The sequence below is a fragment of the Mus musculus genome, chromosome 5 (genome assembly GCF_000001635.26).
Source record: "Mus musculus strain C57BL/6J chromosome 5, GRCm38.p6 C57BL/6J".
NCBI lineage: Eukaryota > Metazoa > Chordata > Mammalia > Rodentia > Muridae > Mus > Mus musculus.
Genome location: NC_000071.6, coordinates 32,117,923 through 32,134,655, shown reverse-complemented (window position 1 = coordinate 32,134,655; position 16,733 = coordinate 32,117,923). Strand labels below are relative to the sequence as shown.

Genomic DNA, 16,733 nt, shown 5'->3' with positions numbered 1-16,733 from the left:
TTTGGAGCAAAGTTCAGGGCGCGCGTGGCCGGACTCCTGGCTCTTCCCGCCTTGATGGGTGGGGTGGCACTCAGGGTAAAGAGCGCAGGCCTTGGAGTATGAACGCCTGGCTCTGCTATTTACGAGCTGTGAGATCTTGGGCGAGTCTAGAGTCTCAGTTTCCTCCTCTATCTAATGAAAGGTTTGGAGCAGGACGACCTAAAGCTTTCTTCTGCTTCGGATAGCCTATCATCCCCAGAGAAGGTACAATGAGTACAGATAAGCGCTGTACCAGGAGTTGAAGAACTCTCTTTCTTTTGAGGCAGGGTCTCAGCACAGGCTGTCTTAAAACTCTCTATATGTCAAAGATAAGCCTCCACCTCCCGAGTGCCGGGATTACAAGGGTGAAAAAACGCCTTTTTTAGCCATCCTTATGCAGTGCATCTGTATCCTTAAGCTTTTGAGGAGTGAATGGGAAGTAAGGTTGTTGGGATTCCACTGAGGACGTTGAAGTGCTATGCATCTCCCATATCACATCTCAGGTCCTCAGTTTCCTTATCTGTGAAGTGGGGGCGTTACTAGGAAAGAAAAATAAGAGCCGGGAACTCGAAGCTTTCCCGGGGCTCCATATAAAGCGCCTGCGTTTCCGGGACGACTGGCGGCATCTGGCTGCCCCAAGGGCCTCAAGATACGGTAATCCCAAACAGTACTAGGGGTCATTGTTTACAATTATAAAACACATTCTGTCCTGAGCTCCATCCCCAAGGACTTGTGCGCGTGGTAAGCTGAGTGGCCAGACTCCTCGCATTTTTGCAGCTGCCCTCCCAGCAGAATGTGCAGCTCTGCAGGCTCGAGAACGGGGTGTGGTGCAGGCGTACACGCACGCACCAGCCTTGGGTGCCTGGCCCTCCCCCCTTCCCATCCCTGCGTCCTGGCCTGCTTGGGTGTTTACGCGCCTCTCTCAGCAGGACTGAGTAAATGCAGCCCTTTGACGCAAAACGGATCAACCCTTCCCCAGCAGCAGCAAAACCCAGAAAACTAGAGGTGGGGACGGGGGCAGGGCATAGAAAAAAAAAAATCGTGACACTTTCCCACTCGCCTCGCCCTGTGTTCTGCGGGTCCTCGGCCGCCCTAGTGAAATAAATCTTGGAGGGTTGGGGGTGAGCAACTGGGGGGGGGGCGGCCGGGGTACGCAGGGACCTCCCCGAGGAACCCCGTGTCACAGCAGCACGAACAGACGCACTTTTGGTTTTCCTTCGAGCCGCACGGGCTGTCCGGCCCTCCCCCAGCCCGCATTCAATAATCGTGAGCTTCTGGGTCTCTCCCACACAGTCCTTCCAGTAACGCGGGGCGGGGGCGGGGGAGAAGGGGAGCAGGAGCTTCCTCCAAGGCCTCCGCCATCCCGGGCGCGCCCAGCAACTAGCAGGCGCCGCCGGGAGCGCGCCTTCGGGCCAGCGCAACCTCGCGCCCTCGCCCGCCCCCGCCCGGACCCGCTTCCCCCGTCCTTTCCTTTCTTGTGGCTTCCCGTAAAGCCAGCAGCCCCCAGACGTCTGCAGAGCATCACGGAATCTGTGCTGATGCAAGTCGCCGGCCTCCCTTTGGTGCGCCCCGGCCCGCCTGAGAGCGCTTTGATCCCTGCCTGGCCCTGCTCCGGAACGTGAGCTGGCTTCCCGTGCCTGCCTGGAGAGGAGACCTAGGTTCCACAGCCTAGGCCACCTTTCAGTCCCGTGGCACCAGAGGCAGAGCTGCCGGGACACTGGTCTCCCTTGATTCAGTGGATGCTTGAAGTTTGACCTATCTAAACCCAGTTCAGCGGCGCCTACGTGGGAAGACATACCTGGGGGCACGCGGTTAAGAAGGGGCTGGAGTAAGATGCTCAGAACAGGGATTAAGCCCCAATGTCTCAAATCAAAACGAAAACATACTGTCCCTTGTAATCCACACAACAAACATTTGAGGTGTCTCTCATTTCCAGGTGTCAGTTCAAGAAAGCAAGACCAAGTAACTTGTCCTGGGGAACTGGTCAGTGTTTAATAACGAGTTGAAAGTAAAACCGCCTCTGACTGAGTCTGCCTACCCGCCTCCACCGCATTACCTGCCTCCTACCGGAATGTCTCTCTGGCTTTCTAAGCACAGACTTCATTTGTTCGTGGCTTTAACTGACATTTAAAAGTGCCCCTTTTTTCTCTTCTGAGTGAGGGAAAGGAAGAGAGATGCCGCTGTGGGGAAATAAAAAGGTAGTCTGGGCTGACTCTTCATCGCCTCTCTGAGTGTCTGGACCCTCCCGTTTCACTCATTCCAGTTTCCTTGTTATCCCATGCAGCCCAGGTTGCCCTTGAGAGACGTCTTGGATCTTAGAATGATTGTCCCCCTCAGTGACCCACCCATCAGAGGAAGGTGCGTTTCCTGAAGACCTTTCAATATATGCAACTTCGCTTGTCTCACAACATCCCCAGGAAGAGCAAGGTCAGCTGTGGACCAGAGTCAGGATTGCCCATGCAAAGCCAAAGAATACAACGACAGCGCAACCTCCTCAGTACGGTCCAACCTGTGGACGTCTGCAGCTGAACGCAAAGCCATCTCCCGTGCCCTTAAACCCAGTGTTCTTCCAACCTTGACAGTCTACAGATTCTACTCCTTAGTGATAACCCTACCTCCCACACTGCTAGGAGGGATCTGCAGTCATAACTTTATAGTAAACAACGCATTAGATGATATGTTCTGGTTCCTGAAAGCATTTATATTCGAAGCCCGAGTCTTGGTTAGGGTTCTTACTGCTGTGATGAAACACCGTGACCAAAAGCAGCTTGGGGAAGAAAGGGTTTATCTGGCTTGCTCTTCACATCACAGGAAGTGAGGGCAGGAACTCAAGGAGAGCAGGAACCTGGAAGCAGGAGCAGAAGCAGAGGCCGCGGAGGAGAGCTGTTACTAGCTCATTCCCTGTGACTTACTCAGTCTGCTTTCCTACATGGTCCAGGACACACTCACGCACCACCCCCAGGCCTGGTGGTGTGGCCCACCAGTGAGCTGGGCCTACCCACATCAATCTTAAGTCGAAAGAATGCATTCGAGACTTGCCTCCAGGCAATCTGATAGAGACATTTTCTCAAAAGAGGATGCTCTTCTCAGATAACTCTTTAATTTGTGCAGAGTTGCACCCTGCCCCCCGCCACACACACACACACACACACACACACACACACACACACCAGGCCAAACAAAGCAACAACAGGACAACCTGTTTAATGCAGAAGTGTTTGTGTTTTCTGAGTACCTATAAATTTGTCAAGGAGCCACCAGCAAGCAGATTTCAGCTCAAATGGTTCAAAGGACAAGGTCTTTGTGGTGACCTCTTTGGGGAGGGTCCTTTGAGAGAGGGTTGGAGAAACGGGGAATTTAGTATATCTAATGTCTGGCAACAGCTGGAAACAGAGTTGTTAGGGGGCTATTCAGAGCCACTAATTCTGAGGAGTGTGTTTGTATCTGTCAGGTGTGAGGGTCCAGGAAAGGCTGGGAACTGCTTCTCCTCCTAAGGGGCCCACAGGGTATGGGAGTGGGGTTTTGAGTGAACAAGACAGCTTCCCTCCACCCCCATGGGCTTACAGCATCTGCTCCAGGACCCAAAGGGCACTTGCAGCACATGCGCTCTGAGGTCTAACACTTACGCATCCCCAACATACACTGGAAATAAATCTACAGTGCAAGCACCGTGGTACACACCTATAGTCTCCGCCCTTAGGAGGTGAAGGCAGGACAATCAGGAGTTGAAGGTCATCCTCAGCCTCATAGTGAATTGAAGTCTAGCCTGGGCTACAAGAGAACCTCTCAACAACAACAACAACAACAACAACAACAACAGCAGCAACAACAATAAAATCCAGGCATGGTGACACATACGTTTAATCCCAGCACTCAGGAGGCTCTGGCAGGTGGATCTCTGTGAGCTGGAGACTAGCCTGGTCTACAAAGTGAGTTCAAGCCAGGGCTACACAGGGAAACCCTGCCTTGAAGCGGGAGCGGGGGAGACAAGTTATATTTAAATGAAATGAATGTTCTATCGTATGGGTTCTGAGGACCGAGCTGGGTCTTCTGGAAAAGTAGCCAGTGCTCTTAACCATGAGACACCTCTCCAGCCCAAGGGCACCTCACAGCTCTCTGTAACTCCAGCGCCACAGGATCCAACATCCTCTTCCGCTCTCTCCTCCTCTGGGGCACTGCACACATGTGGTGAGCACACAGAAATGAGGCAAAACTCCCATCCTCATGAAATAGTAAGTAAAATGTTCATCTGGTGGACAGTAGAGGTACCTGTGTGCACAAAACAACCCTTCTGGTTGCGGAATTTTATACACTCTGCTGAGTTGCATTACCCTCAATAAAATCAAACTAATAACTAAGCTGTTGGTAGCCTCAACCCACATATAGAGAGAGTCCTACACCCAGTAACAATGCTTTGGTCAACAATTTCCTGAGGACATCACGACCATCTGACTTTGGGGTCAGAATACTCTGCAATGTTCACACAGTGACAAAGGTGCCTAGTAACACCTCTCCTAGAAAGTGTTGCCATTGTAAGGTAGTATGTGACTACAAATTAAAATTTTGGAAATTGTGAACAAATAATGCCCTTCTGCCCTCACCCCCCATCCCTACCATAGACCCATAGACCCTGCTCCGCATTCAGGACAGAGAACCTTCCTGCCGTGTGTGTGTGTGTGTGTGTGTGTGTGTGTGTGTGTGTGCTAAAGCTCGATACATTCCAGAGATGGTGACAGATGCGGTGCTATCGTTCTGAAATATCACTGAGTCAGAACAGGAGTCACCCCTGGTAGGAATGTTTGTCGGGTCCCAAGCAGGAAAAGACCAGCTTCCCCACCCCTTCTCCTAGCCTCAGATCCATTCAAGGATTATAGAGAAAGGATGTGCTTGCCTCTCAGCTTTCCAGCTCTGCCAAATCGTTAGTCAAGGAAATGCCCACAGACCCCACAGGCCGGTCTGATGGAGGTAACCCCTCTGTCCCTTCTCACAGGTGACTCTCATTTGTATCAGGTTGGCAAAAACTAACCATCAACCCATTTTCTAGATACAGAAATTGAGGTCCAGGGGGCATGCAGATGGCTCAGCAGGTAAAGATCTTTTCTTGCCACCCAGCCTGACACCCTGAGTTTGATCTCAGGGACCCACGTGGTAGGAGAGGCAACTTCGGCAGGTTGTCCTCTGACCTCCACACATGTGAACTGTGGCACCCACACACATATGCACAAACATGTTAAATAAATAAATATAGCTGAGGTTCAGGTAAAGCAAGCCACAGATTCAAGGTCACTTCGTGGGAAGGCAAGAGTCACTCAGAGAAACACTCAGAGCCTCCATAGCCGATGCCAGGACTCCATTCAGCTGTCTTGAGCCCAAACAGGCTCAAACAAGACATTTGCCTGGCCCACCATCCCTCTCCTTCCTGTGGTGACTCCGTTGATCTTCTTTTAGGAAACTTCCAGCTCTCTGCCTTGTGTGCCATGGCTGATCCTTCGGCTGTAGCGTGAACACATGTGCACAGGTTGCAGGTCTGGCTGACAGAATGCCCCAGGCTGCAGTTACTGAGTGAGAGCTACAGGGATGACTTAAGACCCAAGATCTGTGTGACAGTTAGACCTGAGACTTTGGCTAAACTCCCTCTAAAATTAGCACTCTTTTTTTTTTCTTCTACTTCTCTGGGAGAGGCTACTAGGGGTAAAGCCAACTCAGAAGGAGGCAGCGCTGAGGGGTAGAGTGCTCTGTTAACAGGACTTGATCACCTGCCAGTGTGTCCCTGAACTCGTAAGCTCTTTGACAAGACTCTCCCTTTTCTGCTCAAATCATTTTGAGGGGGGTACCACTTGCGACTAAAAGGGCCCTGGATGCTTCACTGCCAACACACAAAGAGCACCCACTGGGAGTACTCAATGGGAGACTCACTGAGAGCACCTAGTGCTTGTCAGACATTTCTAGAAGAACAGATAGGTAAGATAGTCTCATTCTTTGGAGAATTTGGCACATGGCTGAGAAACAGTCTCAGCTTTAAGAAGAAGCCAGCTAAAGCAACACCACAGGGTGTTCTCTGGTTACTGCAGAAGGTTGGAGCCACCTGTGTGGCTGTGAACTTGGTCTCGGCAATCAGATAGGATACAGATAAGTTGGGGAAGTTATAAGACAGACAGCATTCCAGGGAAGCCTGGGTCCAGGGGTGAGAACGAACTGATGGATTGACAGATGGATACCAGAAGAGTGGTCTCACATGTATAGTCTGGAATGGGTGGAGAATGGAGGTCCTGAGGTGTCTCCAGGAATCTTCTAGAACAGCCAGGCTTGTTTGGAATAATTTTGTTGGCAAGGTTAGGCTAGAATGAGTGTTATCCTGAAAACCATCAGAAGTTTGGGGCAAGTGTTTAAACGGGGTCTGAGGTGGCACTGTAGACTCTGAAAGTGTCATTAAAAAACCAAATGGGCGTCTAAGTCAGCTGTCCCTTGGAAGGCTGATGAGTTCCCTGCTAGCCTTGGGACTCTGCCATGGAATACTAGCCCAGAAGGTTTGGACAAAAAAGGAAGGCAATGCTAGCAGCCTTCTCAGGAAGTGGCCAACTCAGGAGGAGGGGGAGGGGAGGGGAAGGGGGAGGGAAGGGAGGGGAGAGGAGGGGGAGGGAAGGCAGGAGAGCTGCTAAATTGTGACAGTAAGGCCTGAATCTCCGTTCCAACTGAGAAAATGTCAGCACAGACTGGAGATTAGATGCTGCTCAGAATTACTGTTTCATCAGACGAGTTGATAACATTAACTGTCTTATATAAATATTATTTGGAGAGATATACTGAAGAACATGAGGTGACAGGCGTAAGACTTGGGGGTTTCTGTGATGAGGGATTGAATGGAGTCTCGTGCACGTTAAGCACTGAGCCTCACTCCTGGTCCCTGCTTGTTATGAGTTTGCTTTAAAATATTTCAGCTAAAAGGGGAGGAAAATATTTCTATACATTCCTCTACGCATGCATATTATGTATGCATATGTTTTATCCTATACATAGATCTGTAGCTAATTAACAAATAGAACATTGAGCAAAATATTCCAGACACAATATACTATATATTACTCCATCCCATAAATTCTGTTCTAAAGGCAAAGTGGATCTGTGATCTAGATGTCAGAAGGAAGAATGTGGTTGGCCTTGTGGAATCAGGGTGAGGTCAAAATGGAGGAGCCTGAGGGATGCTGGCGAGGGTCCATCTGCCTCTTGACTGGGTAAGGTGTGAAACATGTCACTACGCAGGGGACTCAAGTACCTTATGTATGGTTTATGCTTCAGTAAACGTACCCCAAAACTATCCCACAGAGGTGGGGGGCAGGCTGAAGCAGTCAGGAACCCTCCATGTCCAGCATATGAAGAAGACACAATAGGAGTCTGCAGGAAGTCTACATCTTCTAAACAATTCTGAGAAGTATCTTTCATGGACCAAGGGACACATATAATGGGCCACGGTCCGACACTGAAGCATCCATCTTCAAGCCAATCAATCACCCTCACGGCAGGACAGACACAAGGGCAAGAGCCTGGAGCACAGATGAGAGGAAAGGGGCTTCTGAGTCCACGTTCACTGGCCTGTCCACCTGTCTGGGGCAGCTTCAGATTCCAGGTGCGACCTCCTTAGACTCAGCCAGCCAGCTCAAGTGTGCCACCCCAGGAGTGAGCAGTGCCTGAGTCCCTGAAGTGGTATGGGCCAGCTGCTGTGGGTCACCGCCTCATGGGACCCACCAAGAGCCTGGGGAACAAGACTGTGCTATCTCCACCAATGTGATTTCCTGTTAGGGACACATGAGCTCTTGAAAGAGGAGGGGAGAGCCCTGGAAAGAATGAAGCAAAGGTGGAAGGAGGGAAGGACCGGGCTCCATGGGCCCTGCTTTTGGCATAGCTGTGATGTTTTTAGAGACAGCCTCAGGCTAGTGGGCTCAGCCTGGGGTGCACTTTCTGCTCTGCCAGTTGCCTGCTGTATAACTTGATGGTTGTTCCACTGTTGTACACCCAACCCACTCACTTGCAAAGTTTGTGTGTGTCAGTATCTGTGTGTGATGTGTGTGTCTGTGATGTGTGTGTATGTGTGTGGTGTGTTTGTGTGTATGTGTGTGATGTGTTTGTATGTGTGTGGTTTGTCTATTCAAGTGTGGGGTGTGTGTCTATGTGTGTGATGTGTTTGTGTGTGTTTGTATGTGTGTTGTATGTATGTGTGTGTCTATGTGTGATGTGTTTGTGTGTGTGGTGTGTCTGTACAAGTGTGGGGTATGTGTGTCTGATGTGTTTGTGTGTGTAGTATATATGTACTAGTGGGGTGTGTGTGTGTGTTGTGTGTAGGGGTGCTGGTTCCATGTCTGCCAAAGAAGCTAATGATTCTTACGGCTAGTGATTTAGATCAAAGAGCTGAGTGTTAGAATGCTGGTGTACTACCTTACAGCAAAGTGAGTCTGGCAGTTCCAGGACCTCTCCACAACTCACTCTCCTCCCTGGGACTGTGTGGTGATAGTAATATCAAGTCCTTAGACCAGAGTGGCAAAATGGCTCAGCAACTAAATATACTTAGCACCAAACCTGATGACCTAAGCTCAATTCCTACCAAGTGGGTGGGAGAGAACCGGCTTCCACAGGTTGTCCCTTGACATCTATTTGAGTGTATACCAACCCACACACACAAAATAAACAAACAAATAAATAGCATGTAATCAAGGATCCTTGATCCAGTACGAGAGTTATGCACACATATATTTGTTGAAATTATCATCCTCCATTCATTTATAACCCAACATAATACCCAAAGGATCTCTGTAGCTGTGGGGAGGACATGCAAAGCAGCCTGGGAAGAACTTGGCATGACCGATGGATATTCACAGTACTGCACTCTGCTCCCTGCTTCTCACAATGTCTGGGAACTCAAATGGGAGACAGTTTCTAAAAATGACGAAAAATGGGGAAATTCCATCCATAGGACATCTAGGGGAGGTGCAGGAAACAGGAAATTGGAGGCTGGAAAAGGCACCCAGTAGACTCTCAAAAAAGTTGGGTTCTTGGACCTCTGAATCTTCCATTGCCCAGGGGGCACTGGGAGAATGGGCATGTCCAGGAAGAGCAGGGTCAGAGCTAGAAGGACCCCAGGTGCTCATTACAGCAACCCCTCAACACTATTAGACACTTGTAAGAATTGAAGGCCAGTGGTGGGGTGGGGACAGGCTTACTTCCCGTCACCTAGAGTGGCAGAGGCAGGGCTGCAGCAGTCTTGACACCAAGTGAAGGACACTATTTCCAAGTACAGGGTCCTTGTACATTTTCCTCATTTCCTCACTTTGGCTGGGACTCCTGGAAGCAGATAGACAGAATGGCTGGATTGTCTTCCTCTACATGTGCCTGGGGGCCCAGCCCCCACTGATGTTTCAAGGGGCTCCTGAACAGCGAGCGCCTTCAGCCAAAGAATATAACACAGGCAAGAGCAAACACAGAACCTTATTGTTCGGGCCAGCGATTACTGCACTGGGTGGGGCATTTATTTATTATCACATTTATTTCTTTTCATTAACAGAAAGCAAACATTCCCCACCCCAGGAGCTGGAAGGCTACCACCTGTACCAGAGGATAGATGATCATGTCTCTTCGGAGCAATGGAGGGTGGATTCATCCTTCTCGTTCCTCAGATCCAGGTCAGCTGAACTAGGGAGAGCTCCCACACCACCAGATGCAGAGGTGAAAACTAACAATGAAAGCTATGGCATGGGCCTTGGGCGAAATAGTGTGCCATGTTCTATGTCACTGGCAGCCACATTCTATAAAACGTTAGAGGTGGTAAGAATTAAACGATAGGCGCGTGGGGGCTGCTAACACAGTGCCCGATAGACAGGCACTCAACAGACAAAGCCACAGCCGTAGTTTGAAGCAAAGTGAACTTGCTTTGGCAGAGATTACATGGGTGCTCCAGAATTGCTCTGAGGATAAACAGAGCAGAGGTTAAGAGCCCAGGTGTTTCAGATGTAATCTCACTTAGTGCTGTGTACATGGGGCCAGAGGGGACGACCTGATGAGTTTTTAGGATCACTCTGCTTCCCAGCTCCCATATCAAGCCCCCAACCCCAGCTAGCCGGTATGCCTGAGTCACCCAGGCTCTCTCCCTCAGCATAAGTCCTTCTCTTCTCTCTCCTCACTCCCACTGCCTTTCCTGTTCTTCCCCATCCCATTTCATAAGGTCCAGCTTCTGATAGTTATACATAGTTTTTTGTTCACAGAACAACAACAACAACAACAACAAAAGCAGAATGTAGGTGAGGTCCTTCACTGTAGCCTTATAATGTGTCCAGGGAGCCCTAGACAGTTGTGTGTGTTGCACTCGGGGGGGGGGTGCAGAGGGTGGTGGTGCTAGGCAGGCATCACTGAGTCTAAGGTGGGCTAGTGGGCTGGGGACAGGAGGACCAGGAGGGAGACGTTCCTTTCTCCCTTTCTTCTCTGCGGGATTTCAGAAGCAAGAAGGTATTGGAGAGGCCTCAGCCACCTGAGGAGGCTGTGGCTCAGCCCATTCTAATGTCCTCTGTAAGATGCTGAGCTATGGTGTTGGGGAGGGGGGAGAGAGACTGTGAACTATAGAATCTGACTGGGAAAGCTGGAAAAGGCCTCTGGGAGTCTCTCAGGTTGGCATTTCCCACCGTGCTGAGGAAGTCTTGCCTGGTGCTAAAGGAAGATGGTAGCTGATAAAAGAACTCTGAGTTTTTCTTTTGTTTTGTTTTCTACTAAGTTTGCAAAATACTGTGTGAACACAGTTTCTTCACTCAAGACTTCCCAGAGTCTTAAAGATTCCAGAGACATTTGCCAACCTCTGGGATGTGTGACTCAAAACATCTCATGAAACAGTGACTCAGCTGCTCCCTGGTGTTATGGAAACTGAGGCATGGGATCCTAGGGGCAGCCACCAGCGTGTCCAAGGTTGGTGCTCTTTCCCTAACATCAAACTAATTTAAAACAACAACAACAATAACAGACAAAGACTGTGTGTACAGCAAGATGCCCCAACATTTAAAGGTGCCTGCCACCAAAATGGACAACCCGAGTTCCAGCTTTAAGAGATATATGGCGGAAAGAAAGAGCCCACTCCTGAAAGTTGAACTCTGACTTTCACAGGTGTGTGTGTGTGTGCATGTGTGTGTGCATAGGGGGAAAATACACACACACACACACACACACACACACCTAAGTTTAATGGGAACAGTGTATGTGTGCCTGTAATCCCAACACCTGCAAGACCAGGATAGGAACATTGAGAGTCTGAGGAGAGCTTGAGTTATACGAAAGACCATAAAAAAGATGAAACTATCTCATCATCTTTCTGATTTTGTTTTACTCACTGTGATTGGGGCAAAGGATGTGGAAACTGAGCACTGATTTACTAACACGTAGATGTTCTAAAGGCCAGGAGGTTCCCGTGGGGTAGAATTAGTTCATTTCCTCTCAAGTAAGGATTTCAATCAAACCTGTTTGAATGTGGATGTAGCCAGTTGTTAGGATAGCAAGCTTGCCTTCCTTAGAGGGTTCCAATCGTAGTTGACCGATCACTGACTGGTGGGACAGGTCAAAGGGAGTTCTCATCAAAGTCCCCAGAACTGGTGACTGCATTATAGCAAAATGAATATCTGTAGATGTAATGATATAAAAAGCTCTTGTAATGAGTGCTTGTCTGAATGGACCCTGAATTCAAGGATGAGTGTTCCTTTAAGACCTGGGCAGAGAGCAGTTACACATGCAGAGACCTAAGCAGGGTGGAAATGAGAACAGATGTAGCCACTTGCTAAAGGATGCCAGCAACAACCCCGGGAGCTTAAGAAGCAAGGAAAAGACACTCTGTTCTGAAAATCTGAAGATCAAAACTGGACCAACGGACAAAGGTGGTCCCCAGAGCAGTCAAAGACATTTCTGTGGTTTTGGTTGAGTGGTACCATTGAGCGGAGATGTATAATGTGCAGAAGAGAGGCTGCAGGTCTGACGTTTGGGGTCTTTCCCCACACGCACACGCTGCCAGTGCCCCTGAGGATGTTGGCAATATGGTGATGTGGTAATGAGGAAGCTATAAGATTTCCTATCTGTCCCTGGAAGAGGAAGCTATGACTGAGTGCTACACACAGGACAGGAAGAGCAAGCTGGTCACTTTCAAAGTTAGTCCCTTAAAGGACTTACAGGCCAATTCTTGGCCTGTAGGGTATGGAACTATCTTCACTAAAAGGCTTGCCAGGCAGGTGGCCATTAGCACTGGGTAAGGAACTAGGCCGGGACAGCAGCCCCATCTTAGTTGACACTAAGGGGGTTGCTGAATCCCACACCATGACTGGGACTACAGTTTGTCCTGGGACTTTGCTTCAGTGACAGAAATCAGCCCAGTGATAACTTCCCTACCACACACACACACACACACACACACACACACACACATACACAGAGTACAACTAGCCCGCCCCCATGCGTGCACTTTTACACACACCTAGGAGTTCTGTCGCAACTGCCTCTCTGCCCAGAGACAAGCGATGACATGTCTGCCTGCCCGTCTCTTCTTGCCTTTAGTCCCTGGCAAATTAAGACCAAACCCAAGTTGTAGGGCAAAGGAGGATCAATTACCAGGCAGAGGAGGAGGCTGCAGTCTGAATGTCTCAGCCGCAGCTTGGGGAGACCTGGGGACAGGAGAGAGAGGGTTGAAGCCATCAGATTTCTCAAAGCTATGGATGACCCAAATGTCTGCAGCTGTGGGCACAACAGGTCTTGTAACTTTGTTTCTAAAGCCAGGAGCTTGGCTGGGGGTTTCCTTCCTCTGGGGGGGGGCACAGAATGAGCTTTGCCCACCTGAAAGATGGGTGCTCTGGGCAGGAGTCCCAACCTGGGCACACCTGTGTGTGCAGTCTGACTGGCTCATCCATTGCTGAGAGTTCTCTCCCCTCCCCTCCCTCAGGGTGGAGAGGGCTCCCCGCTGCTGCCCAGTGTCAGTCACAGACCCCTGCTTCTCTAGAAGCTACTTTAAGAGGTGACCCCTCTCAGCCTCTGGCTTCCTTCTTCTCACTCTCCAGAGTCCTCATGAACCCTAGTAACTTAGCTGAGAGAACCTAGATGAGAGAGAGACAGGTAGTCCGGCACCCCCCACACCCCCCTTCGTAGGTCAGAACTGTTTTGTAACTAGGCTTGCTTGTGTTCAGGGACGCTTGCTTGTAAGGTTGTTTTGCTCAGCTGGGCAGGGTTGGGTTGAAGCCCCCCTGTCCTCAGCTGCCTTCTCCCCCTCCCTGCACCACCCTAATTTCAGGCTCAACTGTGCGTGTTTAGGGCTTAATTAAACTCCTGTCTTGCTTTCAGTAGAGACACTTTCCGCCCCAGGGAGTTGCTACCGTGCTTTGTGGGGAGGGCAGGTCTGAGCAGGCTCTCCAGAGATGATCTGCTGGGAGAGGGAAGGAACATGCCTTCTAGAAGCTGCGGGGTATGGCAAGGCAGAGGGCCTTGGTACTCCTCAGTGAGGGCTCCTAAGCACCCAGGAGCCTCCCCGCCTCTGTCTCCTCCACCATCCCTGCTTGCCCCCGCTCAATTATTCCAGGTCGGGCTGCCCAGGTCACCCTGTTCTCCCGTGCCCTGCCCCGCCCTGTCCTTGCCTGCCCAGCCAGCCAACAAGAGCCTTCAGCACCACCCACCCTCTGCTGGCCACACCCTGGCCTCACCGTCCTACATCCTACGGGAACAGGCTCCCACCCCAAGGAACTTTGGACACCTCTCTTGATCCCTCAAGAGGGTTTAAAGAGCCCAGTAAGGAGGCCTTGTAATACAACCTGAGGATGGATTCCGCAGCCCAGAACTCTCTAGAAAACATCGGAAGGGGAGATGCTTGGTTTGGAAGCCTAGGTTAGCCCCTTAGAATCTGTTCACCCTTGAACCCATTGTCCCCACGTCCTAACCTCACCTTCCTTACCTGGATGTTGGAGTGTATACCTCTCTCGCAGTGTGAAGAGAGACTGAAACACATAATATTGGAAAGAAAACATTCTGCTAACTTTCCCAGAAAGCTGCACAAATATTAAAATCTTGATCAAGGTTGAGCAAGCTGTAAGCAAAACTGCTCATGAATCTTTAAGCATTTTCCCTCCAAAAGACTCCCCCCGCCCCATATCGGTGCCCCACCTGTCTCTCCCCTTGGCCAGGACAAGCTGAGCTCACCCTCTGCACTCCCTTCCTTGGTTTCGAAGCCCCCATGAGAGTTGCTGTGTTGGCCTTTCTCCATAACACCTTTTACTACCTGGGAAATAGAGGCATGGAGCAGCAAGGGCCTCCTCCAGACCTCACAGCCTGCTAACGAGGTAGCCAGGGCCTACAGCCAGGACTCATCCTGCCCAGTCTCCAAGATCCTGTTGCTGTTACTGTGACGAATCTGCTTTCTCACAGATGTTTTATGTTTGTGGGGGAGGGGGTTACATGACCTACTACAGTATGGGGCTCTACCTTAAGGGAACAGGACTTCCAAAGTCCCCCATGTAAACCTCCTTAGAAAACTGGGCCCAGGACAGAGGAGGAGTCAGTCAGGAAGACAGAGGGTGGGGGAAGGTGATGGTGGCACACTAACTCACCCCTCTCTCCTAGACAGGCTCAAGGGCAGGACATGGGAAACTTCCCCCAAAGCCCACGCATAGTGTCTGTCCCTAGATGACCCTGTTGCTTCCAATATTCTAAGAACTTCCCCATGAGATGACAAAAACCCAGGACAAGCCTCTTCATCTTCCCCAGGGAAGACCAGGACATGCTGCCTCTGGGTACTTCAAAGACCTTCCTGACAGGATCTCACTCAGCCTCACCTGCCTGAATGGGGTTGGGAGGGCGGCAGGGGTTGGGGAAGGGAGAGGTCATTAAAGAACAGTGGCTTGTCCGTCAGTCCAACCATCAAGCAAACTGATTTTCTTCTGTGTGTATCAGTTTCTTTATCTTTAGAATCATGGCTGGTGATGTCTTCTCCCATTGCCTGAATGGCTATGGCCACGAAGGCACAAGCTAGAGTCTCAGTCCCTAGCAGGTAAGCCCAAGTGGTAACATGCTCAACTAGCTGGGCCCCACATCTGTGAAATGAGACAATATGCTTATCTTCACAGGTGGGAACTAGACAGACAGCAGACAGACAGACAGACAGACAGACAGATCTATCAATCATCTCTCTTAGGGATCAGCACACACTGGGTACCCTATAACTGTTACTTCTTTCCTTAAACAGGCCGCCACCCCCTTGTCCCTGGAGCCAGAGTCTCCCTATGACTCAGTGTGGCTCATACGAACCTCAGCAGGACCCTGGGGCCCCTTGCCCTGCATTTCCATGCTTAGCAGGTAGAAGTCATGTTGCCTGGGTCCTTCCCAGGGGGCCGGGGGCTGTGAGTTCTAACCCCCATCAGATGCCAGCTTATTGTGTGGCCTGAAGCCAGCCTCCTGGCTTCCCTCAGTTTCCCCACCAGTAAAATGGGACTAATGACCATCAGCCTCCTGCATTTGGGTGTTGTGAGAATTAATTAAGGTTTGTAAAAGGCTTTGAGATCCATGGATGAAAGGACTGGGGGGTGGACAGAGTGTTATTATCCACTATTAGTACTGTTACATTCTATCCGAGGATCTCAAAGCCTCATACAGACAGTAATTAGTACCTTGCAGGGGTGTTTTGAGGATGATTAGCTCCATTTCACATATGGGAAAACTAAGGCACAGAGAGAAGTGAAGGCAGAAGAGGGCAGGAGGGCTAAGAGACATCCCAGTGTTCCTAGGATTTGCTCTGGCCCTGGTCCTTTCACCCCCACTCCTCGGGCTACACTCAAGCCATGTCCCTCTGACCGATCGGTCACCTTAGTCCACAATGGCAGAACTGTGGAGAGGCTCAGAGGGAGACCCTTTCACCCAGACCTCTGATTCTTTTTCCCTCCTTGAGCTTTCCCCAGAGAGAGCTCAACGTGGCCCGTTTCTAAGCTGACTGGGAAGCAGGGTGGGAGCAGACCCTTCATTTTCTCATTCATCCTCATACTCCACAGGTCACCTTTCGATGGGATTATATCCAAGCCTGGGTGAACCACAGCCATCCTTGCAGGCAATCGCCACAGGAGATTGTCCGAGTCAAGGGAGAAACATAAGGATTCAGAAGAAAGGGGCAGGTCCCAGACTGTTGCCTGTACTGAAGGCTGTATGCTGGAGCAAGCCACTAGTGTACTGGTCTACCTGCAAGTCACTGGTGTACTGGTCTACCTGCTCTGGAGAAGCCTCTTCTGTCCTGGAGGCTGTTGGGGGACCTCTGATCCTGTGGTTGGCTCTGTGGTGCTGTGCTGCATGGGTACTGATTGCTTTTGGGGGAAAAAAAGCATTCCAGAGCTAGTATTTTGAAGACAGGTTGTACTTATTTGCATAATGAAGTACAATCCTAGCTCCATGGAGTAAATTTAGCATCTTACTGTAGTCAGCTGCAAGGGTATTCAAGAAGAGATCTGGGCTCAGAGCACAAGTCCCTGTCAGACTTGGCTTGTTAGACCTCTCCTGGCATTCCATCCTTAGCCTATGTTCTACATCACTGGTTCTTAACCAGTGTTCGGATTCATTGCACACTTTGATTCTTTACAGTAGCAAAATTACAGTTATGAAGTAGCAATGAAATAATGTTATGGTTGGGGGCACCATAACATGAAGAACTTTATTAAAGGGTTGCAGCGTTAGGAAGGTCG

At 50.2% G+C, this 16,733-nt stretch overlaps 1 long non-coding RNA gene across 1 annotated transcript; it reads right to left on the bottom strand.

Annotated features, from left to right (window-relative positions):
• Nucleotides 1-11,262: 11,262 nt before the first annotated feature.
• Nucleotides 11,263-13,571, bottom strand: Gm36665. Its single transcript, XR_376848.3, has 3 exons — nt 13,395-13,571; nt 12,640-12,692; nt 11,263-11,663 (listed from the first exon to the last, which is right to left on the bottom strand). It is a non-coding gene; the product is annotated as a predicted gene, 36665 (long non-coding RNA).
• Nucleotides 13,572-16,733: the final 3,162 nt, after the last annotated feature.